The sequence below is a fragment of the Halictus rubicundus genome, chromosome 14, assembly GCF_050948215.1.
Source record: "Halictus rubicundus isolate RS-2024b chromosome 14, iyHalRubi1_principal, whole genome shotgun sequence".
In the NCBI taxonomy this organism is placed as follows: domain Eukaryota; kingdom Metazoa; phylum Arthropoda; class Insecta; order Hymenoptera; family Halictidae; genus Halictus; species Halictus rubicundus.
The window spans coordinates 9,793,461-9,820,944 of record NC_135162.1 but is presented as its reverse complement, the minus strand read 5'-3'; the positions used below and the strand labels follow the sequence as shown (position 1 = coordinate 9,820,944).

The 27,484-nt window shown below is 42.8% G+C and overlaps 1 protein-coding gene across 2 annotated transcripts in view; it reads left to right on the top strand.

Moving 5' to 3' along the window:
• The window catches only part of LOC143360960 (terminal nucleotidyltransferase 5C), a 138,772-nt gene that overhangs the window by 40,277 nt on the left and 71,011 nt on the right, over positions 1-27,484 (top strand). The window contains exon 1 of one of the 2 annotated variants that reach the window (XM_076800183.1): positions 26,292-27,108. The exons of the other annotated variant lie outside the window; for it this stretch is intronic. The gene's annotated coding sequence lies outside the window, so the exon portion shown is untranslated. Of the gene's footprint in view, positions 1-26,291; positions 27,109-27,484 lie in introns of those variants that run through there. 2 annotated transcript variants of the gene reach the window in all.

Below are 27,484 nucleotides of genomic sequence, written 5' to 3'. Positions count from 1 at the left end.
CATGCGCGACAGAGACGAGACGCGTCACGTGACCGGACCGTGGCGGAAGCGTGGGGGAACAGCGTCGTAGGAGGGGAAGGCAAGCCTAGGGGAGCGTAGTGGGAGACAAGTCTCAATCTGGCGACGTTTGACAGAGGTAGTGTCGTCAGAAAGGGGAAATCGAGGGGAACACAGCTACCCCCTCTCTACCACGGGCTAGTCGCGACGCAGACGCAACGCGAATTGGGCATCAGGTCATGTGACCCGGAAGCGTGGAGATGCTAGTCGCCTGGAAGTGGGGGAATAGCGTCATAGAAGGGGAAACGTAGAGTGGGAGACAAGTCTCAATCTGGCGACATTTGACAGAGGTAGTGTCGCCAGAAAGGGGAAATCGAGGGGAACGCAGCTACCCCCTCTCTACCACGGGCTAGTCGCGACCTAGACGCAACGCGAATTGGGCATCAGGTCACGTGACCCGGAAGCGTGGAGATGCTTGCCGCTGAGAAGTGGGGGAATAGCGCCGTAGAAGGGGAAGCGTAGAGTGGGGAGACAAGTCTTGATCTGGCGGCACTGTCCACAGCATGAAAAACGGTGTTTCTGTGAGAAATTCTGAGAAAATTATTCATCGTTTCGTACACGTTTGATATTTTTAAAAAATTGCTGTGTGTAAGAAACACCGTGAGAAATCCAAAAAAAAGGAACTATGTTTCATTTCATTCGTAACTGTTTACCGTTTTCGATTTCTCCTATGAATTTCAGCGAGACCAAGGTGCGAAAGCATACTTACGGGTTTCGAGTAGGTTCCGTTCCGCGAACGGATAGAAAAATGGCAACGAAACCGGTAGCGGAATGAAGGGGAAAAAATCGATTTTCCTGTCACTTGCGACCTTCCACACTTCGAAACTGGTGAAAACCGACCTCTCGAGTTTTACATCCAGAACCAGGGTGTGGTAGGTAACGCACAAGGTTGACTACATTCACGCTGGCGCCATTATCTACTCGCTCGAACGAATTGTTCAAGGAGCGAGGCTTAAAATTGTCCCCGTTCCTGTCGAAAGGTAACTTCGATCGATTCCTTTATCGGTCACCTGGCAGGTAAACGCGGCTCGATAAGCAATCTTGTTTCGCCTATTTCGTCGAACCACTTCATTTCGATCATTTTTATCCATGTTGAAAATTCTCAGTGTCGTCGGTTTCGCTTGTTAAATTATGAAAAATAGTTTAGGAGATAGTGAACGATGGGTTGCGAAAGTAGAGGCTTCAAGGTTTGAAATGAGTCCAATTTTATCGTCGTACGATTCTTTTTTACGAATTTTTAACAGGCCAAATAGAAACAATGTTTCGGTATATAGTTTATTTACGATTTAAACGGGCCATTGAGCAGCATATATCGCGATGGCGAACCAGTAGGAAGCGTACGCACGAACTCATTAGCGAGTGAAGGCCGATGTGTTGCTTCGACGGAGATCGACCGAAAAAGTACCGAGGTGTATTGGTCCGGCGACAGTGTTTCGTCGCGAATTCCTATTTACAATTTAAAAAAGGGACCTTTGAAGGTAATAGTTATCCAATGACTCTTTCCCATTTCTATTGTAGCAGTTATAGTCCCTGAAAAATTTTTAAGTACCGAGGTGTATTGGTCCGGCGACAGTGTTTCGTCGCTAATTCCTATTTACAATTACAAAAATGGTACCTTTAAAGGTAATAGTTATCCAGTGGCTCTTTCACATTTCTATTGTAGCAGTTATAGTCCCTGAAAAATTTTTAAGTACCGAGGTGTATTGGTCCGGCGACAGTGTTTCGTCGCCAATTCCTATTTACAATTACAAAAATGGTACCTTGAAAGGTAATAGTTATCCAGTGGCTCTTTTACATTTCTATTGTAGCAGTTATAGTCCCTGAAAAACTTCAAAGTACCGAGGTGTATTGGTCCGGCGACAGTGTTTCGTCGCCAATTCCTATTTACAATTACAAAAATGGTACCTTTAAAGGTAATAGTTATCCAGTGGCTCTTTTACATTTCTATTGTAGCAGTTATGCTCCCTGAAAAACTTCTAAGTACCGAGGTGTATTGGTCCGGCGACAGTGTTGGATCGTTAATTCCTGTTTGCAATTTAAAAAATTGTACCTTTAAAGGTAACAGTTGTCCAATGGCTCTTTTGCATTTTCGTTGTAGCAGTCATGGTCCCTGAATTATAATACTTCGATTGACCAACTGGAAGATTTCACCACGCGATAGTCGATATCTTATCACTGCCTATCACGCGATAAAGTATTCGACAAGCATCGAAGCGAAAGGGGAGAGTTCTTTTTTTATATTGAATGAAACTTCGGAAAATTTTACCGAATAAGATAAAAAGTTATTCAAGATTTATCGGCTGGCGATCTGTCTGACTGGAAAGCTTCAAGTGTTCTAACTGGGATTATGTTTGCAAGTAGTTGCAAATGTTCTGCTTGGATAATTGTTCTAACTAGACTGCAAATCGTTGTAATGAAAGGGGGCTACCGTTTCACATCGACTCGGAATATTTTGCCGTGTGTCAATGTAATTGTTAGCGTTAAGGATTTCGTTGCATAATGATCCGCAGTCTGATAATTAATTTGGAGTACGAAAATCTAGAAAGTTCGCGCGGTCTTGTTTCCGTCTGTGTGTCGCGCTGCGTCTCTATTTCGTCCGAGCGAGCTCATTTGCAATGTTAACGTCTAATCCTTTCTAAATCTCGGTTTACTCGGACTGTTCTTTGTCTCGCCGCGTTTTGCGCAACTCGAACGCATATCGACGATGTCGTACCGCACCGAAATTCCATGGCTTCAAAATGTGCTCATAACATTTTCAATAAATATAAAATCGTTCAACTTTATTTCTGGTTATGATCACCCTTTTACTTTGACTTTAAATGTCATTTTTAATATTACGAAAACTTCTAAATGCCGAGATGTATTGGTCCGGCAACAGTGTCGGGTCGCTAATTCCTGTTTGCAATTAAAAAAATTGTACCCTTAAAGGTAATAGTTGTCCAATGGCTCTTTTACATTTCTGTTGTAGCAGTTATGGTCCCTGAAAAATTTCTAAATACCGAGATGTATTGGTCCGGCGACAGTGTTGGGTCGCCAATTTCTGTTTTCAATTTAAAAAATTGTACCTTTAAAGGTAATAGTTGTCCAATGGCTCTTTTACATTTCTGTTGTAACGGTTATGGTCCCTGAAGAACTTCTAAGTACCGAGATGTATTGGTCCGGCGACAGTGTTGGATCGCTAATTCCTGTTTGCAATTTAAAAAATTGTACCCTTAAAGGTAATAGTTGTCCAATGGCTGTTTTACATTGTCGTTGTTGTTGCACACGTTTCGCATACGAGTGACAATGACGAAAATTGAAACTTCGATTTTACACACTGGATACGAGAAATAATGAACATTTAATCATTGCTGACACGGCGATCAATTTGCACGAGCAAATTAGGGTGATTGAAATATTTGAATAAATCTGACAAATATTATCGGAGATGCGTTCTCGCGTGCCCGTGTAACTTATTATGGTGATTAAACACGTTTATATTGGCACCACTTGTTTACCGGCCAAACTCGTTAACCTTAATGTGCTAATGGGCGTGCTGTAATAAAGAAATTATCATTTTGCTTTCAGCGTGCACGTTAACTTTTTTTCTCATATTCTTTTTCATCTGCATGAAAATTCGTGCTGTTAAATGCGCCTCCCGAAATGGTCGAAAATGGTTGTGCAGGTCGTCGAATTTGTTCTCTCGCGCTTTCACAAGGACATCGGAATAAAAATACAAGGTTTCAGTTTTTAAAAATAGCCATTACCTCGGAGTCTGAATTTCAGAAAGAGTAAAAATTTCATGCACGATTTTCTTTTTTTAGTCCCGTTACTGCTCTAAATAGTTCAGCAAAGAGTTGGACAAATTCGCGAGCGAAGATTTTGGCACTGACAGAGCGAATCACGCCTGCGGCGATCGTCTGGATCGTGCGCCGACGAAAGAGGCGGAAGACAGCGCTCGTGACGTTCGATCTATGCTATAAGTGACGCGAATTTTTGGTAGTCGGCCGAGACACCGCGCACGGAGTCGCCTGATCAGGGGAATGGACTCGAATCGAGGGGGAAAATGTTGCCCCCTCTCTCTCCGCCAGTGCCGGATCAGTGACACGTGACGGGTCACGTGACCGGCCCGTGGCGGAAGCGTGGGGGAAACGGCGCCGTGGAGGGGGAACGGGGTGAGTGGGGGGAGACGAGTCCTAATCTGGCCGTGTCTGGACACCAATTGGACCGGGTTCAAAATTCGCAACGAGCCAGTGCGCCGCATCACGTGCACTAGGAACCGAGTGCACAACCGCATGGCTCCGTTGCAACATCGATGCAATCTCCGGGTGCAATCGCCGTGTCAAGAGAACACTATTCTCTTCCGGAGTCTTTTTAAAGACTTCTGTCCGAACGGAGGACTCGCCCCCCCCCCCCGCAACCACGATTGTTTAACTATTTCAGTGACGACAACAATGTTGTCGGCTGCAGTTGCAAATAGTGCCGACGACGATATGTCGCGCACAAATACTGTGCTCTAGTTTATGGATTTTCAATGATATTGGAATTTTCATTGGGAATGTATTGGAAGATACAGTGTATATTACTAATTCGACATGAAAAAATAATATCTAGGGCCTGCCGGTTTTCGATTACGACACCGATCGACGCCAACGTGGGCCGGCATGCCAGAAACCCTATCGTCTGCCAGCTCATCAACTTGCGTGGATTAGGCGTCGGTTGAGCTGGCGCCGAGCTCTTCCTGCTATTTCACGGCAGAATAATAGCTAATTAACGGGCCGGTTACTGCACGTCGATGAAGAACGCAAACGATTCTGATGTAGGCAATCTTTCTACAATACGGTAGTTAGTTTAGTTAGTTTAGTAATCTCTACCTCTGTTAGATCACTTCACCTTGAAAATCTCTCTGAACTTTGCTGTTGGGTTGGAACGGTGGCTCATTAAAATTCGAATGAAATGTATTCAAGAAAGCGAACCAATTTGCAAGTAAAATATATTTCGAAGGTATGCCATTTATAAAATTAAATATATTTAAAAGAAGGTATGCCATTTATAAAATACAATATATTTAAAAGAAGCTATGCCATTTATAAAAAAAAATATATTCAAAAGAAAATATATATAGAGGGCGCAGCGTTCACTCTATATATGTCCGAAATGCCTAGCCGATAAGAGTCCCAGAGCTATCCCCATTGCCGATATATGTCACTGACATACATCGAGTAGACACTGTATACCATTTATAACATAGAATATACTAAAAGGAGGTGAACCATTGAATAAATAAAATATATTTAGAAGAGGGTGAACAATTTGGTGATAAACTTTGATGTGAAATAAAATATATTTATAGTTTAAACCGTTTGAAATATAATGAACCATTTGAAATTGAATGAAATATATTTGGAGGAATTTGAAACGTTTGACATTTGAACGTAGACATTAAAACATCGTCGGCGTTGTTTGTCTCGGCTTAAGGAGGCGACCCGCGATAAGGCCGAAAAGAAAATGAAATAAAAAAGGGGTATCGTGGGAGATACGAGCGATAATTTTCCCCAGTTAAATTTATAATTCCAGGAGAGATATACTAAACAGTGTTTTGTTTTTATCAAAACAGGAAAGATATTCGCGAAAGCGTGCTGCACTTGTAAATACATTGAGGTGGGTTATCTTCTAATGTGGTTCAACCGCAATCTCGACTTGTTTTTCGAGCGAAGAAAGCGAAGCATGACAACGGAAGACACCGATAGCCTAATCTGCGGTATATCTTGAACCGTGCCCGCGATACGGAAGTCGCACACGGCTTTCGTTTGTCGAGGAACCGGCGGTTTGTCGAAATAAATAAACCGTGGAAATCCGAATTGTGCGACAATTTTTTAAAACGAGCTGTGCCAGTGTTCGTCTTTCTTTGCTTCGGAAAATCAAAAATTATTTTTTTATGCAGGTATTTTCAATTTCTCTGCAAAGTGAAGATCGTAATATCTATATTTAGACTGCGGATTTTATTTAGGAACAGTTGCAATCTGAAACAGTGAAAAGATTTTAAGAATTCAAGGATTAAAACCTGGAGGATTGGAATAAAAATTGTCGGAAAGTTATGATTATTGACATTATACACATGAGAGAATATTTTACGAGTGTTTTACACCCGTATGAATTATTCACTGTCCATTGCAGTAAAAGTCAACCTTCCTGAAACCAGTTTCAACATAAATCTTATCTTTCGATCACTATATGTGTAATCCACGTATGTTGTTAATTTCCAATCGCAATCTTTATATTGAAACTTTCCTTTATCGTCATTGTATTCGCAGGTTACAACGATGAATCTCCTCGTTGATGTGACACAGCTCTAAATGAATACATGAATCATTTATCTAAATTAATTTCATGTTAGATATGAGATACGTTGTATTTCTTGTTCTAATTGATCCTAATGATCAGCAGATTTTTAACTTGTCAATTGTAAATTATTTTTCTGTAGATCCACCCCGCATATCGTCGGAAAAAACGATTATGGTCGCCCCGTGTACGCGGAGGCCTGAATTTTTGTCCGGTAGCTGCTCGGTTCGTCGAAACGAAGACGGTAACCGGCTCTCGTCAACAATGGGGGTCATTAAAGTCGATTATTATTACGACCGAACGCTCCTCGATGGATATCTGTGCCCACTGTCTTTTGAATACAAGCCGCGAACAATGCGAACATTGCGACAGGACGTAGTTCCATCGCCGCGTTGTATTTGGAAAATATTTTCAATTAGAGCTCGCAATCTGCAGGAACGTTTCCTGTCCCACTAACTATGGTTCGTCGATTAACGGATTAAAATCGCTGAAATCTTCCATCGGACTGCTTTTGCTACACTTCTGATTATATTAGACGTCGTCGCATTTAATTACGTTAATAAACGGACATTTAACCTATGAACCCACAACCTTCACGTTTGGTTCACCATTTTTTTTCAGTGTATCTACATTGTCGAATTCTGTTGGTTATTTTTTCGTTGTGAAAAGAGACTTCAAAGATTAGGTCAGTATTTTTTTTTATCCGTATATCTTCTTCCATTTGGATTCTAGAATATTTTGAACTTTGCAGAAATTGGGGTACAGTAAGTAAAGTTAATATTCAGATACCAACATTTTTTTCGGTATGTCTACATTATCGGATTCGGTTGGTTATTTTTTCGTTGTGAAAAGACACTTCAAATGTTAGGTCAGTATTTTTTTCATCCCTATATCTTCTTCCATTTGGATTCTAGAATATTTTGAAATTTGCAGAAATTGGGGTACAGTAAGTAAAATTAATATTCAGACACCAACATTTTTTTCAGTATGTCTACATTATCGGATTCGGTTGGTTACTTTTTCGTTGTGAAAAGAGACTTCAAAGATTAGGTCAGTATTTTTTTCATCCGTATATCTTCTTCCATTTGGATTCTAGAATATTTTGAAATTTGCAGAAACTGAGGTACACTGACTAACAGTACTATTCAGACACCAACATTTTTTTCGGTATGTCTACATTATCGAATTCGATTGGTTATTTTTTCGTGGTGAAAAGAGACTTCAAAGATTAGGTCAGTATTTTTTTCATCCCTCTATCTTCTTTCATTTGGATTCTAGAATATTTTGAAATTTGCAGAAACTGAGATGCAGCGATTGACAAACAGCAAAAAAGTTTCTGCTTCTCGAAAAAGCAGATAGACCCCCTAACGGTTCACGATCATTCAGGCTATGGGAGCCGGTTCAGCGTGTAATCCGCGTCCCCGTCGCCTAATCTCCTGCAACCGTCGGAATCGCTGATGTCGCATTATTTAAACGAGCCGTTCCCGAGATTAGGGCGGCCGCCCGTGATATCTTTCTAGCCTGCTGTAATTTAAATTGAATCCGTAAAAAAGTTCATAAAAATCGCTGTCTCTGGTCCGGGCTGACAGATAAAACAGAAATTAATGGTTCCGGTTCTCGATAAGAACGACAAAGTCAAAGAAAAACTTGATACAGTAGAGCCCCCACCATAGCGCCCAGTGCCCCCCTCCAGTAAGCGCCGTTACCATGGAGATGGGACGCGCTTCGCCTGAGATGTATTGCTCCGAAGCGACGAAGGTGCGCTCTGCAGGTTGGTGGGGGAAGCAAGCGTTTGAGGGGCCCCAACCGTGCCCAGTAGACTACTATATCGTTCGCCAGTTTCGAGAAGTCTGCTAACAACTTGTACGTCTACCGAGTAGACGAAACGTGGCCGACTTTTCGATACGGTTTAACGTTTCCGTCGAGGAGCTACTGTCTCCGACGAAATGTACACGCCCAAAAATAACGAAGGTCTATCGTGCTCGCGGGATCTTGTATGTTAATTTACTTTCTACGATCTAATCGTGCTGGCGACTGGTCGAACGCGTTTTTTCCGTTCGTTTTTTCGTTCGATCGAAAGGCCCCGAAACGATTTGCATCGCTGTAGGAACACAGCAGGTTCGCCTGAGCGGTGTCGAGTAGTGATGGGCATGATCCTTCTCGGTCACTACCCATTTCTAATAGCAACCCACGATTGTATTTTGATTTACGATTAAAAAATTTTTTTTATTTTTTTTTTTTTTGTAGAACAAGTTGCCTGCACAGTGTATTTATCAGTTTCTTAGGGATGGAGGAAAGGATGAGTGAAGAAGTAGTGATGGGTATGATCCTTCTCGATCAGTCTCGATTCCTGATAGCAACCCACGATTGTATGACCCATAATTATCAATATCAGCTCCCGATACCGAGTACTTTACTTTTCGACTTTCGAATTACTTGAAAATCACCTGAATCGGATCGCACCCATCACTAGCCTAGAGGCTCGCAAATCGATTAACACTGCGACTCAGCCTTGGAAGCTGTCCCTTCAAGGCGGAGAAAACTATTGACAGTGCGAGAATAAACTTTCTTCGGATGTGTAGAGGCATCCTAAACCCTAGTGCGTTCTTCCGTTCCACTGCACGTTCAATAATAAATATACAATTGCTGCACAGCGAGCAAGAATCGCTAAAGGCTGGATACAATTCATATCTTCTACGGTTATAGACTCCCTTATAACGCGATCGAAAATTATTGCGAAAGAAAGTTTATACCTATCCTTTACGGTAACACAGTCTTTTCAAACAATTCTTTATGCATTTACTGTACACTTATCGCCACGGTGTTCATGCAGAATATATGAATGTTTTTAGGTTTCCGGACCAATACATCCGCAGACGCTCCGACGAACGCTGTGGGTGTCGTGATCCCATTTCGACCGATTTTTTTCTGTTTAATTATTCAATGAAATACGCCTGAATATTAAACACTTTCTGACAAAAAATTCCGAAAATTCTCATTAATTTTACTAAGTTCCTCCAGGGGACCCTTTTAACACTGGGCTTAGAACCCGTGAAAATAATATTTTTCATATTACGATTGTAGAGACACATCCACGAGGAATCATTTAACAAATTTATTTCTTTAATTAATTTTATTTTCGCGTGCCATTCATGTTTCGAGCGGTCTCGAATGAAACGCCGTGGACGGGCATCTTTCCGCGGAATCTCGGCTCGCCGTCCATAAATACATCGGCGAGAAGGACATTCTTGGGCGCACCGTGGAACGATAATAATCGCGAAGACCGAAGTATAGTAGAAAAATGTTTCGCCGGTGTTCGACGCAGGAAGATGAAAGGGACAGCCCGCCACGGCGAAGATTGATTCCCCGTCGCAGATCCATGAACATGTTAGAAGAATGCTATCGATATGGTGCAACGTGGACAGTAGCGGACACGGTTCTATTACCGTTTGCAAAATTAGCGGCATTTGCGGTCGGCCGGACGATGTGGCGGAATTTGTTGGAGCACGTTGCCTGCGGTCGAAACGCGAATTATATGGTGATTCGATTAAACAGATAAATTCCTTCTCCAGTGCGCGAAACTTTCGTAATCGGGTTCGCTCGCCGGCCACTCTACCACGAAACGTCTCGCGTATACCTGTTTTGTAACCCTGCGTTTTCCATTCTTCCACGTTTCCCCACCCTCGACCCCTTCTTCATAGCCACAATAATTAGAAGTTTGTATTTTCTAATTTAAAAATTCTTGGAAAGTCTAAAATCGAGAGAATAATTGTTGTCTGAACAATATAAGTTATATAAGCTGTCCCAAAATGTTGTACTTTGGAGGAATGATTGCTCAGGTCATTTGAAGTAACTTTTTCCTTTGCGAAAATGCCGTCCCATGTTTCGTTAAGGAGTTATTAACGAAAAACGCGGACCAATCGGAGCGCGGACGGATTCCGGCTCGGCCAGTGCCAACGCCACGCTAGGCGGGGCCTGTCGCCGGGGCGGAGTCCATTCGCCGTAGCCGCGCTCGGATTGGTCCGCGTTTTTCGTTGATAACTCCTTAACGAAGCCGCGGAGAACATTTTCGCAAAGGAAAAAGTTTCTTCAAATGACCTGAGGAATCATCTCAAGGGAGTACAACATTTTTGGGACACCTTATATAGCTTGTTTAGTCTTAGAACTTTTCCAACTTTTCGTATTCTTTTTCATATTTTTCCGTCACGTAAAGATCCACAGTCTAAAAATTGTATAAAACACCAGTACTTCGTGTTTTCAATGTTTCCGGTGTATCGAGCCGTTTCGAGGACGCAATCGTTCACTTTCCTCGACAAGGCTGAGGTCCGTCAGACGTTTATGCGGTTACCAGGGGAACAAACTGCGCTCGACTTAGCCCAGATGGCCCCGGTCGATATTGATTTAATTAATCTTATTAAAGCGACGATAAATTCGAATTCCATTCACGATACGGCTCAACCAGGTAAACCCTTCAACTGCGAGATATTGGTTAACAATGGCGGCCGTTATGGATTACGGGAACGGACCCTTGTAATAACCGATTCCCATCCGTTTTGCACAATATTTCAGGATAGGTTCAATGACACGTAATAATTAAAATCAAACTGGATTTCACCAACCTATTTTTATATTACATTATACTTATTATATATATATATATATATATATATATATATATATATATATATATATATATATATATATATTTTTGACTGTATAATCAGTTTCAGTGCTGGGTAGGATTAACATAGCAAATCTTGTGGGAATTTGTTTCAACAAATTTCTAACGGATTCAAATGTACTAATTCGGTACGCGTAGAATTCGAGAAAGCTAAAACTCGTTGGACAAAGAGAAAAAGCGATTAAATTAACAAGACTTTGATCTCGCAGCGTTACTTAGGCTCGCAGCCTAACCCAGTTTTCCAGAGTCACCCAGCATAATATCGCTTGTAGTCCCGGCAAACACGGTTGCTAAAGTTGTTCAACAACATCGCCCGAGATTGAAGATGAAATTCTTGCTCAAGTCACAGCCAACTGAGTTACCCAGCAAACGCTGTTACGTGCTACCATTTGGGATTGCAATTAAAACTGATACAGTTTGCGGTTGTGCGAACCGTGGTGACGCTTCCCACGCTCATCAGAAGGCCTGCCATAAATCTTTGTTGCTTGTTCCCACTGTAGCCGACTGCCTAACCGTGGCCTAACGTATTCCCTTAAACGGCTTCGATCTCGAGAAACGTCCAATCATCAAATTATTCGAGCCACAAAAAATATATTTTCAACCTGGAATTATTACTTTCATTTAACTGTCAATATAAAAAAAAATATTTTATTCACGAAAAATTTAAACTGTGTTCATGCTGATCTTCATTCAGTCAAAAATTCAACAGCTACTATTCCTGAAGCTATTGTTTTCTAATTCTTTATACGATAAATGTCGGGCGAATTTCCGCGAATGTGTCGAAAGCTGTTTGAATTTTTTAAATAAATTTTCATCAATGCGAGGGACAATGGTATTTTGCTGGAAACGTCCGGTTATCTGACACTGAACTTTTGAACTCGCGAAGATTTATTTCATATCGCCGATATTTCGTTACTCCCGAAGTGGCATTTGCAGTCGCGTTGTACAAACGGCACGGACATCTGTTCGCCGATTGCTGGAGAACGTGTTCGCATAATTTCGTACCGGTATCACTGCGAAAATACCGTGTTTCCCGATCACGGCTGAACGCGAGTTATCACGGATTAAATGCTCGCGAACATAGTGCAGAAACAGTTACGAAAGAATACTGCTCGTGCCCGTAACGCTGTCTTGCGCAACGTCATCGTACGATCGGTTTGTCAAGTTGAGATTTCTGCCACCTTAGAAATTCCTAACAGTTGTTCTCAAAAATCGCACTCAAAACCAGGCTACACCCTTCATTAATTTCTCAATAAATTTTTAGGAATTTTTTTCTGAAAAACTACTGGACCTTTTGTATCGGAATTTTGCACACACACATTCACAGGTATTTGAAGTGCATTCGCAATTTTTTCAAATAAAAATAAACAAAATTGCACGAGCTATATATCTTTTTGTACGGCTTGTTTTAGGGGGTGTTCTGGTTTTGACTGCCTTTCCAATTTTTGAGAATTTTTTAAAGGAAAACTACTGAACCTTTTCAATTGGGACTTTGCACACACGTTCACAGATATTTGAAGTGTATTCACAATTTTTTTCAAATAGAAATAATAAAAATTGCATGAGCTATATATTTTTTAATACCGCACGTTTTAGGGGCTGTTCTGGTTTTGAGTGCCTTTCCAGTTTTCGAGAATTTTTTAAATGAAAACTACTGAAACTTTTCAATTGAGATTTTGCACACACGTTCACAGATATTTGAAGTGTATTCACAATTTTTTTCAAATAGAAATAATACAAATTGCATAAGATATAAATTTGTTTATAGACCCTGCTTTAAGGGGCTATTCTGGCTTTCAGTGTCAAATTTGTCAAATTTTGGGAAATGTTTTCAGGAGAACTATTGAACCTTTTCGATGATGAAAAACCCGTATACTTTCTCGATCAGCATGTCCGTACCCCTTCCGATCGCCAGCGGAACAGCTGACGGATTTCGATCGGCGATCGATCAAATTTTGCTCTGACCCTGTTGCATAAATTAACGGTCCGACGAATTCGATCCAGATGCTATCGCCAAGTACGTCACTCGGAATACGAGTCGCTTTTTACAGTGGCTTTATCGATGGTATACATCTTGTGCGTTTTGATCATCAGGCACTAATTACTAAATCTTGTCTCTTGAACCAGGAAGACGCGGAACCGGTACAGGGTGCTCCAAAACTACGGACTGACATGTTTCGAACATGTTTCAATAATAGATTTACGGATGTTTAAGCAAAATACAAATTTTCTTCGTCATTTACAAGACACGGAAATCGTATAAAAATTTTTTTCCATCCTTAAAAATTTTTAAAAATAATATATGGACGTTCTTAAATTGTCCTAATGTATATACTGTTTTAAATTAGATGCACCTATTTTTGTAATAAATGCATAAAATCCGCAGTCTAATAATAATATTTTTCCTTTATTTATTCAGTACTACTACTAAGAAATATAGTAGTAGTAAAACAATTAATATTCTATCTCCAATCTAGATGCCCCAATTTTTATGTAAATCGCTACTCGCTTCAGTCATAGCCTTGCGAGATGACTATTAAATTGAAATTTACATCGATCGCTAATCGATCATTTTAAACGAGTTATAGTCTTTCAAAATATGCATCACCCAGCGACGAGTTGCCGATACATTATGTGGCAAACGAGATTATATATCAGATAGTAATTGGGTAATGTGAACTTGATAAATAGTTACGGTAGTAGTATACCGGAATTGATTAAAATCAGTCGCCGTGGCCGAAATTATTGCGTACGGCAAACCAATTATTTTTCAATAGCGCAAAAAGAAAAAGAAAATTCGATTATTTCCTGCTAAACAAACGGAAATTAAATTCTATTGTTTTATGATTGAAATTCACGCGATCCTCCCGACAACGATTACCGAGAAGGAAAACACGTCAAGCCTATTATTTTTTAATAGCAAAAGAATAGAAATAAAATTCTATCGGTCTTTGTTATAAATTCACGCGTTCCTCCGAACTGCAAAAGAAAAGACGTCAATCCAATTAACTACAGCATCGGTTGTTTGTACTCTGACGCAAGCCACGTATTTTCCAGGTGTCGCGCGATCTTCAGGTGTACACTCGTATCTTTCCGATTAATTAAACCTACACGTTGTACATACTCCAATCTATCTTATCGAAATTTCCTAGTCGCGTTGTTTTCCCCACCTAAGAGACAAAAAAATGCACGACCGTGTCTCAATCTAACGACGCAGTACACAAAGTTAGTGATCTAGAGGGTGTCCCGAAAATGTCGTACTTCTTTGGACGAGATAATTCCTGAGGTCATTTGAAGTAACATTTTCCTTTGCGAAAATCTCCTCCGCGGCTTTATTCAGGAGTTATTAACGAAAAACACGGACCAATCGGAGCGCGGCTACAGCGGACGGACTCCGCCTCCGTCAATAACAACGGCGCGCGCAGCTGGACCTGTCGAGGAGGCGGAGTCCATCCGCCGTAGCCGCGCTCCGATTGGTCCGTGTTTTTCGTTAATAACTCCTCAACGGAGCAGCGGAGAACATTTTCGCAAAGGAAAAAGTTACTTGAAATTTCGTCAGGAATCACCCCTTCCAAGGAAATACATTTTTGGAACACCCTGTACAAAATGTAACACCATAGTAGAGAATAAAAACTGTATGCAGCTTGTAATAGCGATCAAAAGATAAATACAACATTTTTTTCTAATTTCTGGACGTATGTCAGCAGCTATGAAAATAATTTTCCTTCACGCGAGAATCTCCCCTTAATTTTCCCGGCTCGATGACACGTTTCGCCGGTCACGTTGCTCTCGGCGCATGATCGCGCGTCAACGCGCCAGGTATTAGAAAGTGTTTCGAACAATCGTATTGGCATAAATACGCATGATCGAATGCGCCTTCGGCGACATGCAATCTCTTAAAATTGTAAAACGGCCGGCCTCCGAGACGACTTTTACTCGGTTAGAAAAGTCCGGTGTCCATTCAAGGCCATCGGGTTATCGATCAAAGCCGCGGGCGGGTCTCTCATAATACGAAAAACCGATCCCTTTCATCACGCGAATCGCTTGTAATTGTAATACAATATTCGTCGCGGTTGTTGAGTACTGGATCCTGCGATCGCGTCCGCCGATCTCGCGTTTTAACCCTCTCCATACTTTATTTAATTTTGATGACATCCGGATGGAAGCGTGCAACTGCGATTCTGGTTCTGAACCATTCGAAAATCAATTTTTTCTCCGCTGAAAGAACGTCCAAAGGTTCACGAGCGTCACTGTAAATTTTTAAACACTTCCACGATTTTTAAACATTTTACGGATCCACAGCCAGAATCGCCAGATCAGGGGAATCGACCGGATCGAGGGGAAACAGTGACCCCCTCTCTCTGCCAGCGCAGGATTAGTCACGTGACGTTGCGGCGCATGCGCGACAGAGACGCGTCACGTGACCGGGCCGTGGCGGAAGCGTGGGGGAACAGCGTCGCGGGAGGGGAAACAAATCTTAATCTGGCGACTCTGAGCGTCACTGTAAATGCAAAACAGTGAAAATATTCAATCTGAAAATGCCGTTGTATTATTTTCGACTTACTAAAGTTATGAAGAAAATTAAAAAATGTCTATGCAGTTTCTGTAGCTTGCAATTCATGCTGGTAAATGTTACTTCGCATAAAAGTCCGGCCTGAAGTTCCGTAATTTAAATAAAATAGAAATACACCTATAGTCTAATCGTACTAACTTCTATGTCAAGTCGTTGGAATAAATACTTTTCGAAAGAGCGTCGGAATGTTAACTGGGGTCACTGTAAATCCACCAAAATTGTCGCAATCTTTCAAACGGCTCTCTCATACATCGTCCAATAGTCTAATCGTACTAACTTCTCGAAGAAAGTCAAATCGTTTAGTTCGAACAAATACTGTTCGAAAGTGCGTTCGAATATTAACGAGGGTCACTGTATTCGCATCACCGTAGTACGCACACATTACTCTTCACCTATGTCCAGTCGTGTCGGTATCAATATTTCGCAGGAAGTTGGCGCGTTTACGAACAAGTTCAAAGTTTTCGCCCTCGGTGGCGATCTAATTCACCGGTCATAAATGACCGGCCGAGTATCGGTTGCATATAAACCAGTTCCAGTGGGTATATGTAGTCACAATGGTATCGTGTTCGTTTCTCGCAGGAATTCTAGTAGAACGCGAGGGACAGAAACGTTTGCCGCACAAGCTTCTTTCTTTTTCCGCTTCTTTCCTCCTCCTCCCCCTCCCTCGTCCCCCCTCCCCAGCCGGATGACTAAAGTCACGGCGCTCGGCGGTTTTCGTGGCGCGAGGAAACAGCGGGGAGAAGAGAGGGGGAGGGGGACGCTTTGCATAATGCATAACGACTGCAACCGGCTGTGCACACTGTGCATAGGCGAGAGACCGGCTAAATCAATGACCCGCGATATAGTTGATCGAGCATTTCACCATCGCCGAGATTTACACTGTTCCCCCCGAAACAAAGACGCTTGCGAAGCCCTGAAAAACTGTAGAAAAATTCTGGACCTCCTCGGCATCAAATTCTACGGGGTGGTCCACTAGCACATAATTGTCTCCGTTGTTTTTGAAAATATCAAAAAACTGCAAGAGCCAAAGTTTTTCAGTACAAAGAGCACTACCATATGGCAGTAACAGTATTTTGTTTGGGTGGAAGAGCTTCGGAGTTTTCAAGGTCACCTTGACTCTCTTAAGTGGAAACATACATTTTTCCAAGCACTGTTACACTCGTTGGTCTATAAAAGGAGTATTGTGTCGGAAAAATTAATAATTTAAGAGATATTTTAACTGAATTTTTTTTTTTTTGTTTTAATAAAAATTGAGTTTCAAGACTGCGAGGCGCACAGCTGGATTTAAACCGCGGAACGTATTGCGAATAGCGGCTCTCAGAACCATCGTAGAAAGCGAGCAACAATCTTGCTCCGCTCGGTACTCGGTTGCGATACATTCAAGGCCGCTCGAGGCCGATCGAGTGGCACGAATTCGTTGATTCGCGGGTGCGGTAAGCAAGAGGTACTCTTCCCTCTTCTCTGTCCCACCGGCGGTCGGCCGCTTTCTCTCTCATCTCCTCTCTCTCTTTCTTCCTTTGTCTCTATCTTCCGTCTCCATCGTGCGGGTGCATTCACTCTCGGTTTCCCTCTCGTTTCCACGCACACTCCTGCAACAGTCGCGCGATCTCTCTCTCTCTCTCTCTCTCTCTCTCTCTCTCTCTCTCTCTCGTTCACTATGCTCCGCTCTTTCTCCCTCCATCGCGCGCTAGCACTCGCTCGATCAGTGCGTCCTTTTCCTGTGGAACGGCTCTAGCAACTTTCTCGCTCTGCCTCTCTCATTCACTCGCTTTCGTACCGACTCTCGCTCTCTTCTCTCCCCCCCCCCCTCACTCTTTCTCTCTCTCGTTTCTAGTCACTCGTTCCCCCTTGCCTCTCCCGATCGAGAAACCACTGTGAAGTGCTCCGAACGAGCTCGAAATGTGTTCCAATCTGTTTTAAAAATCAGCGACGAAGTTGCGAAACTTCCCCAGCTGAAATATTTTTAAAGTTAAATATAAAAATAAATCTGAAGCTCGAAAATAAATCCAACGAAGCTCAACATTTCTGTTAAATATACATTACCAATTATGTACAGACGGAACGGGTTTAGGGGTCATCGGGGTCCCGCTTAGGTGGGTGCTTCTAAGAGACTGAAATTTAGCTAGTTAATTGGAAACGTGATTTTAAGCAATTTTTTCAAATAAATTTTAAGCACCGGAAGCGAATAGAATAAAATCTTCCTCGACGATTTGAAAAACTGCTGGACTCCGGCCTCGGCAGAAGTCTTCGCGATGATCGACCCAGCAGTGACCGCCCTAAATTAGGAGCCATATGTTCGGTGACATCACGCCTATCTCTGGTATTGTAATTCATTCTGATGCCAGTGTACAGTTGATAGTCGCGGAAAATGTCACGTATTAAAATGAAATATGAACTATTTGCGGAGGGGGGGGGGGATATACTAGATGTGTTTTAGAAAGTGGATAGTCGAAATAAAAAAAAAAAGGCAGTTCGCCTAAGTTGCCTCCAGCGTAACCGATGGCATTAGAGCCGCCTTTTATCCGTGGATCTCGTCCGACGTATCGGTCAGCAGTGGCATAGAGGTTAAGACAACGTCGATCGGAACGGCGAAGAGAAATTAGCGGGCGAACATGAAAAAAAAAGAAGGATAACGCAATCGTTTAGCCGGGACGATGTGAAGTCAATTTTCAACGAAAGAAATTTATTATCGCGCAAGGGAATCGTTTTTAATTTATAACTACGGCCTCGCAACGTTCGTTCGTTCGCCTGTTTCTTTGCGTTATGCAACGTGGCCGCGCGGTTCTTACCACATATTGAACTTTTCAGAGACAAATCGAATCCGATTCCACGGGATTCAGCCACCCGTCGCGCCCGATGCGTCCCAGGTGCATACCCGTGCGTCATCAGTGCACTGCGCCGTCTATGCGTTTCGGGAAATTAGCAAAACTGCGAGGACACTTAAGGGGGGGGGGGGGGGTACACCTCGTTCTTGGCAATTTTTTTACGAAAAATTGGATGACTCTTTTGTGTCGAAATTTTGCATACGTATTTTCTATTATTTGGACCATACTACAGAATTTTTTCAAGTCGAAATACTTAGAATTGTAGAAGTTACAGTCCCTTCACTTGAAGAATGCAAAAGGGCTGAGGGGACCTTTGGTTCGTCATTTTTGGAAATTTTTCTGAAGAAACCGGATAATTATTTTGTATCAAGCTTTCGCACACACACTTTCCACTACTTGGACCATACAACAGAATTCTTTGAAGTCGAAATACCTCAAATTGTAGGAGTTATAGTTCCCCGAAGAGAGGCACATGCCTTACTGGCATCAAAAAACCAAAAATCACAAAGTCAACAAACTTATAAGAATATTCGTTTGCACTAAATGGTAAATTTTCCATGTAACATAAAATGCATGTAGGTATTAAACACAAATTAAGAATGGTTGACTCAATTATGCACCGACATAATGGTAAATCGGGGCTCTGTGAAGCCTGGAAATTAAAAATAGTTGGCTCAATTATACACTGACATAATGGTGTAAATCGGGGCCCTGTGGAGTCCACAGAGCGTTCTGTGCCCCTAACCATTGTGCCCTAACTATGCGAATAATTCCTAATCTGTACTCTTTCTCTCCTTCGACACGGAGAGCCGAGCGCGAACGTCCTTGACGGTCGCCTAAGCGTAGCCTAAGCGACGGCGCAGCAGAGCACAACGCGGGTGCGCACCACAAACGTTGCGCGTCGTTGCGCTTGCGCGCACCCGATGCGTTGTCCCCTACCCCTCGCCCTCTCACGTGACACGTTGCCCGCTGCCCCGCTTTACTGTCACTGACGCTCCCCCCTCCCCCCGGCCACGTATCTCTCGTGGTTGCCGCACGTTACGTCATCGACACCTTCACTTCGCCCGTGCTCCCGAGCACGATGCTCTTCGCCATTCGTTGCTCTTTCGTTTGTTGGTCCCGATCATGTGCGTTCCCGCTCATCACTGCGTTCGCAACATTGAACGCTCTTCGCGACATGCGAAATTTTTGCAAATTCAACCAAACGATTCGAGCTTTATTATTACTAGTACATTCCTTTATAATAACAGCAGGATTTCCCAAGAAAATATTTCTCGAAAATTTGAAATTTGCCATTTCGACCGGGGCTCTGCAATTCTGATATATGTCCCGTCAATTCGATTATTTTTTGAATTATTAGACAGTTTTTGGGTCCACTGGTCATATCTCAGAGTAAGAAGAATTGTTGGATACAGTGTTCGATTATTCCCTCCTCTACACAATATGTCAAGCGTATTGGCGCCATAAGTGAGTCGTTCGTTCGTCACGACATCTTCCTCCCCGTTAATTGGAAGAAAGATAAGCATTATTAGAAAACGGAGGACTCTCGGTTGCTATCGTTATAGTGCACCAACCAGTTTCGTGCAACATTTACGTCCACCATAGGAGTCCAGCGTTCGTTATTCACACCGTTAGTTTCAAGGATGCTAAACGTCCAACCGTCTTCCGTGGCAAAATACGACCACGATGGATAAAATGGCTTGAGGAAGTACAAATTCTCTTTTCAAGTCGCGTGTCTACTATGTCGTAAATCTGGCCCTGAAGCCTTCCACCCTGAACAACACCATGGGAAGACCGGTTCAGTTTTCTGTTTTCTCGAACCGTCCTCGAATTCCTCTGTATTGACCTATAAGGAAACAGCGCTGTTTCTCCTGATTACAAATTATTTATGAATCTTTTTCGCAGTTGTAAAATTGACGTTGCCCCGGACCGTTCGCAGCTTTTTTTATCAATTTTTTGAAACGTATTTTCCTCCACAAAATATTAAAAAAATATTTCCTGTAGACCCGTTTGGTTATACATATTGTCCTCGGCTGATTAAAATTGTTACAAGAGGCAATGGGTTTACATTTTTGCTTCGATTTGGACAATTTTTATTTTGCATCAGGGATCCGCAATGTCTCCAAGGGAGAATTCGAACTGCCACGAATTCGAACTGTCTTATAACCGGACAAAGACCGGGAATAGACAAATTGCACGGTTTTCATTGAAAAGCTCGACCAACATTGTGACGTGAAAGTAACGATCTGACGTAGAGTCAATAACCCGCGATAACTGAGTGACCTACAATTTGAAACTCTGCCGACGTGCCTCTCTGTCTAATAAAACGCGAATCGCAATTAAAGGAGAAAGAAAGAAAGAAGCAACTAGTTAGGCTAATGGTGTCCCTACGCAGCCTCAAATACGTGCCGCGATATAGAATATTCACTATATCAATACGGTGGACTTAGTTTGTTCACTTTGTACTCTTAGCAGGGAACGCAAAGCGTTACTTTTAAACTAGAAGTTTTGCAGCCGGTGTCTGTTCTGGGAATCAATTTAGATTGTTTGACAACAGCTACCGTGCATGTTACACGCTATGTTACGATTACTGTGCCTATGTTAATTATACTTATTTTAATATGCATTATACTTTAAAAGTAAGTATAATTAACATGGGCACGGTAATTGGTACCCCCACGACAACTGGGTCCTTAAAATTTACATTTTTTTACCCTTCACCCTGAATTGAAGTACAAAACTAATTTTCGGTGTGATAAGTTTAACAATTTTTCATAGGAAACAATAAAATTAATAAACCGCATCGACCGGTGCACTAAAAAGTGTATAGTCTCGCCAAAAAAATTCAAGGTGACCTTCACGTGCCCTCTGTTCCTTCTCCTACCGTAAAACCATTAGGATTAAATCCCCCCATTGGAGCCGACAAGAACGACAAATGCGAGTAGGTGCAATTTAAAGCGGATTAATCAGAGATCATTAAAGAACGAAGTTTTCATTTCGCTCCTGCTGTGTGCGAGTAGCGCCGACAATTTTTCTTTCGCACGAGGATCCATAAAGATCGATCATTACGAAGTCTGTCTTGCAGAATTACAGTATTATAACTCGGAGTTCACGCACACGCGAACGCATTCCGTGGTTGCAGCGCAGCATTCGCGTTAAGAATTTCCCGCAACGGGAATCCCCGAGCTGCCGCGAAAGTTGGAAACCATTTCTCGAGCGCGTGTAATTTAACACGATCTTTTCCCCCCGTTCCTCCGGCAGCCAATTAAAACCAGTAGTTACTCGTATCACGTTGCTTTTTTTCTTCACCAATAGAGAAATAGCCCGAGCCGGATAAACGCGTGCGCCGATATCATGGCCGTTTATCGTGCTCGAATATTATGAAAATATTATGCGGACATTACGAGAGCCGTACCACGCCACTCTTTGCGTGCACATTTAATTCGCATGATCTCTGCACGTGCTCGTGTGTGCGCGCGCTCTCGGACACAGCTCTCGGCCACGTTGCATCTTAATTGCATTAATTACCGTCTTCCTTTTTCCGCGTGCACCCCGGAATGGGTTTCTGCGTGAACGTGCCCCGACGGCTACCGCGCCGGAAGAAACCAGCCAGTCCATAGTGCCCCAGCATCGATCTAGAAAATTTCTATTCGAATGGGAAGACCGCGTGTCAAACTAGGGCGACAGCACTTTGAAACTTCCGTCGATGTGGAAATATTTAACTGGCTTTGTCGGAGAGTCATCGCCTATGGACATCCCGGCTATAGATGACCGTAGTATCGCAATTCTAGAAACCGCTCGAAACGTTACAAAATTAACGTGGGCGCAATACTCGCCTTTCCACGCGAAACTCCACCGGACCAACTGATCCGTAACTCCTGGGAAGTTCAACGATCAATTAACCGCTCCGATCTGTACCGGTGATGTCTGATTTGAATTTGTCAGTGTCCCATTCAATTTGTCAATGTCCCATTTTTGTTTATGCCAACAACCCCCGGCGTAGAGAAGCCCGGGAACTCGGTAGCAACGCAAAAATGCTAATTCAATGACGGAAAACTTTGTTGTTCTTAATTATCTTTTTATGGGACTTTTGCCGACGTGTTCGCGCCACTTTGCCGAGTAACACGATACCCAACACGACACCATTCGGTGCTTACTTGTTCGTTTAATCCACGATTTAGTAGAACCTCGATTATCCGAACTGAGCATATCTGAGCACACTATCTGGACACGTGTTCCCGGTATTTTTTTTAAAAGTAATTAATAGGTGGACAATTTTGATTAAAATGCGGAGACATTGGAACGGTTTGAGAATATTATTACGACCTCTTGAAGTCGAAATTATTTAAAGAAGAAATACGATTTTATTCAACTTCTGTTTCCTATAATAGATTCAGAATATTTGTATGTCGTTCAATGTTATTCACCGTTTAACCGTGCCCATTCCCAATGTTGCTACGTCGGTAAAGCATGATAGGCAAATTACCGTAAACGTATTTTTGCATATTTTCAACATAAATTTTCACGGAAATTTTTTAGTGAGGATTCGCTTGCCATCACGGTTCGAATAAATGATATTCTATTGCCACCGATAGGTATAATTATTTATGTTTCATTGGAGATTGTAATCGGTCATTACAGAAAAGAGATAAATGGCAGGCGGCATAGCGAAGATTAATGCTCTAGGGTTAAATAGTTGAGAGATAGAATTGACCTTATACGAAGGTTAGACAAAACAGAGGAGTTCGGTGTCTGCTTAAGAATAAATCGTGACTATTCCGCGATAGAAAAATACCGTGCATTCGGTACTACTATCGTTGTAAACCATCGCTCATGTTACGAAAGCGTTGTGACAGCTGCGACCAGATAAGAGCTCCACAATTCATGAAATGTTTATTCACGTAGGAAGCGCACAAAGCGGTCCCGGTGCTCTTAAACATCAAAAGTTAATTGCTCCGTAATTAACAGTAATTGCGCAACAGCTTCTGTGCGACTTCGCGCTTCTGAGATCCGTTCGACTGCCGAAGAAATTTGCGAAAGAATAAATTCGTCGGACAGTTACCGAAAGGCTGCGGACCTTTACGCAGAACGACAATTATCCAAGTCAATTGTACGAAACAGAAGTCGCGTAAAAGTGTATTTCCTCTTGTGATAATTTGTTGTCCTTGTTGTGCTTTCATCGTTCAAATTCCGTGCTTCGACCCGAGAATAAAGCCAGCGTTTGACAGTGCCATTGGTCAGCAAATGTAGGCGATACCGGCTCGAAAGCTGAGGCAACAATCGAACTCAAAATAACCTTTAGCTCGAGTGATGCTGTCTATGACGCATGACATTTGAGTCGGCAGGGAATTCGCTTCGTGAAAATCGCTCGGGTTTGTCCGCCTATCGTTACCGTGAAAGTTCCTGCGGATTCGAGCAATTAACCTGCCACGTTTAATCCGACCTAGTCGATTCAAACGGTCCAATTTGGCCGCACTGTTCGAAACACTCTGCGCGCCAAAATATTCCCGACACAATTTTCAATACTCGACTAGCGTTCGGTAAACAGCTATTAAATTGAAAAATCAAAATTCCTTGCTTTTGATTTCTCGTCAACGAAACTTTCACCGTCCTATTCGTCTCGTTTTTCCGATTAAAACGACTCCAAACACGATACAGTTACGGTCACAATTACTGACTTGACATTTACGGTAGAGGTATACTCGGATTTTCAACGTCGCTGTTACACGAGTAATTATGGTCGTAACTGTATCGTGTTTGGTGTCATTTTACTTAGAAAAACGAGACGAATGGGATGGTAATAGTTTGGTAAAAAAAAAATGAAAAATTAGAAAAGTTGCAATATTTTGCTTTTTGCTTATTAGTGCGAGTCTCACCGATAGAGCCTGACTGAGCGTGTTTACCGCTTGACTGTCTCCAAGGGGGATCCCCCAGTGGTGGGAGTAAAAATACGACAGTTACGATAGAGATCTTTTCGACATTTACAAAAAATAAATTCAGAAACCGTGTTATAGTGGGGTCTCTTATCTGGGGAAATAAAATCCAATTTTTTTATCAAAGCAATGAACTTTAATCAATAAAATATTTTCCATCTTGTTCTATGATCTTTTGCCATCTTTCTGGTAGTTTCATAATTCCGCGCTCATAAAACTTCTGATCCTTTACGGTGAAAAACTGATCCAAGTGCGATTTCAGATCATCATCATTAGTGAATAATTTACCATTCAAAGAGTTGTGTAAACTTCGGAATAAATGATAATCTGATGGTGCAATGTCAGGGCTATATGGTGGATGTGACATCACTTCCCAACCAAGCTCTAATAACTTTTTACGTGTTACCAAAGATGTGTGTGGCCTAGCGTTATCATGGTGGAACACGATTCCTTTGCGATTTGCCAATTCTGGCTGCTTTTCTTTGATTGCTATGTCCAGTTTTGTTAGTTGTAGACAATAAACATCTGAATTGATGGTTTGGTTCCTTGGGAGCAACTCAAAATACACAATACCTTTGTAATCCCAGCAAATTGACAACATGATCTTCTTTTGGTGCAATTCAGCTTTCGGCGTGGTTTGGTCTGATCCATCACACTTGGACCATGATCGTTTTCGAGTTGTGTAATTGTAAACAACCCATTTCTCATCACCAGTGATGATTCGCTTCAGAAAAGGGTCGATTTCATTTCGTTTGAGATGCATATCGCGTATGTTGATGCGCTGCGTTAAGTGAATTTCTTTCAATTCGTGTGGAACCCAAATATCGAGCTTCTTAACGGTTCGGAGACTTTTTAAACGATATTCTATAGTTGTATGCGGGACATTTAACCTGTCTGCAATCTCTCGGACAGTTATATGACGATCCGATTCAATAATGGCTTTCATTTGGTCATCGTCAACTTCAGATGGTCGACCAGAACGTTGGTCGTCTTCAAGTGAGAAATTTCCAGAACGGAATTTTTTAAACCAATTCTGGCACGTGCGTTCTGTTAAGCAATCCACACCATAAACTTCACATATATCTTTGTGAGCCTCGGCAGCTTTTTTACCTCTACGGAAATAAAAAAGCAAATATGTGCCTATAATGTTCGTTTTTGAACTCGATGTTCAAATTGACACAGAACTAACAATTTTCATCAAAATTACGTGTAATTTGCTTCAAAAGTAACCTAAAAGATGCAGTTATGAAATGTCAGAAAGAAAACAAATGGAACGTTAACAGAAGTCAATCAAACAAACCATAAAGCCATGTATTAGTGAAAAACCGAAATTACTTTCTTGCCAACCTAATAGATTACCATAATTTTTGCACCGTGTTACTATCAGTCGTCTACGTGACCGGGATCACGGTACCCCCACCTAGCCGCGCGGGTTAAAACAGTACGGTTCGCATCGCTTACTCTCGTAAAACTGAACTGAAAGGCCACCGAATATTTAAAAATACGTATGATCGTTCGTCGGGGCAGTCGGTTATCGGGGGCCGGCCGGCATTCTTTCGTGCCATCCTCTGGCAGTGGCAGAAGACGCGCGCGTGTAAACGCGTACGTCAAAATCAGAGTCGCGCGGTGCGAGTCAGTAGCGCGTGTATCTATCTGGAAACGGACGAGATAGAGAGGAGCCAAACGCCGACGCCGACGTCGACGACGTTTCGCCGACGTTCGCGGAGGAGGGAGAAGGATAGAAGGCAATGAAATCGAATGGTGGGAGTAAGGTGTCCACGGCAAGAGGGAAGGTGACAGGCATTTCGCGCGGTGGGTGGGGGGAACGATTGGCAGAGGAGGGGAGGGTAGGCGGGAGGGGGAGGACGTTAGAGTGCGTGCGCGCTCGAGTTGAACGCGGCTGTCAGTGTCAATTGGTTCGCCGCGGCGACTTGTTGTGTGTTGTCGAACGTGTAAACCAAACGTTGGAAATCCGCCGAGGTTTTTTCTCTCGATCGCGCGCTATAACCGTTTCTCGCAAACGGCGAGAGTTTCGAAAGGTTCTCGCGCTCGAAACCCCCCCGTGACTTCTTGTGTGTTTACCAACAAGCCACGAGGGCAAGCGACGCCGCACCGTCAACGGGTGTCTCGTGAAAACCGGAATCGATCAGACGTAGATACACACACGCACACACATAATACATACACATCTATATATATATATATATAAACGGAGAGAGGATCTGCGATCGAATTCGTTCCCAGTTCGCCGTCTATTACGTTTCGTTCGCATCTGCCCGTCACGGACGACGGGCAGCGATAGTACTCCGTCTCGAAGTTACCTATTTGTTTTTGTTTTGTGGAAGAGAGGCTCCAACACCTGCGAGAGAGAACCCCGCCATCGTCGGTGACGAGGACCGAGGACTGTGTGTGTGCGTGCGTGTCTGTGTTGTTCCGTACTCTGTTCGAGCGCGAGACTCGACGAGCTCGCACCGTATTCATTCTCGTTCGAAGTCTATTCTCGCACGGTTTTGCGAACGGTCACGTGTGGGTGATCGATCGTCCCCGCATAAACAGAAGCGCCAGTGGACCCAGAAGAAACGTAATCGGATCGGATATACTCGTATGCGACCCGCCCAAGACACCTCGTGAACGCACCGCTGAAAAAGAAAAGAGAAAATATACGTGTTGTTTGCGAACGCGTCCCGACGACTGCGAGGCGAGAGGCACTTAACTGATGTAAGTACGATATACATACATACCTTGTTGTCTATACCGGCCTCCATATGGCAGCGGAATCCGTTTCCCCACCATGTTGGACGGTATCGATCGGCCGGCTCTAGTGATCCGATTCAAACGCGGCTCGCCGAACCTAACCTTACTTCGCGCTAGAAGAACGTCGGTTAAGCGTTCGACGATTCTAGAAGATCCGCGAGTTACAGAATCGGAGAGATTCATCGAACTATTCCGTGTACGCGGCTGGCGATGTTAGGCTAGCTGGTTTATAGGAGGGTCTACGTTACCGACGGCGTTTTTAAAACGAGCCTACGCGACCGTAAACGCGGATATACGAACGGTCGCGCTCTTTCTAGAACGTGCATCGTCCGCGCAGGCG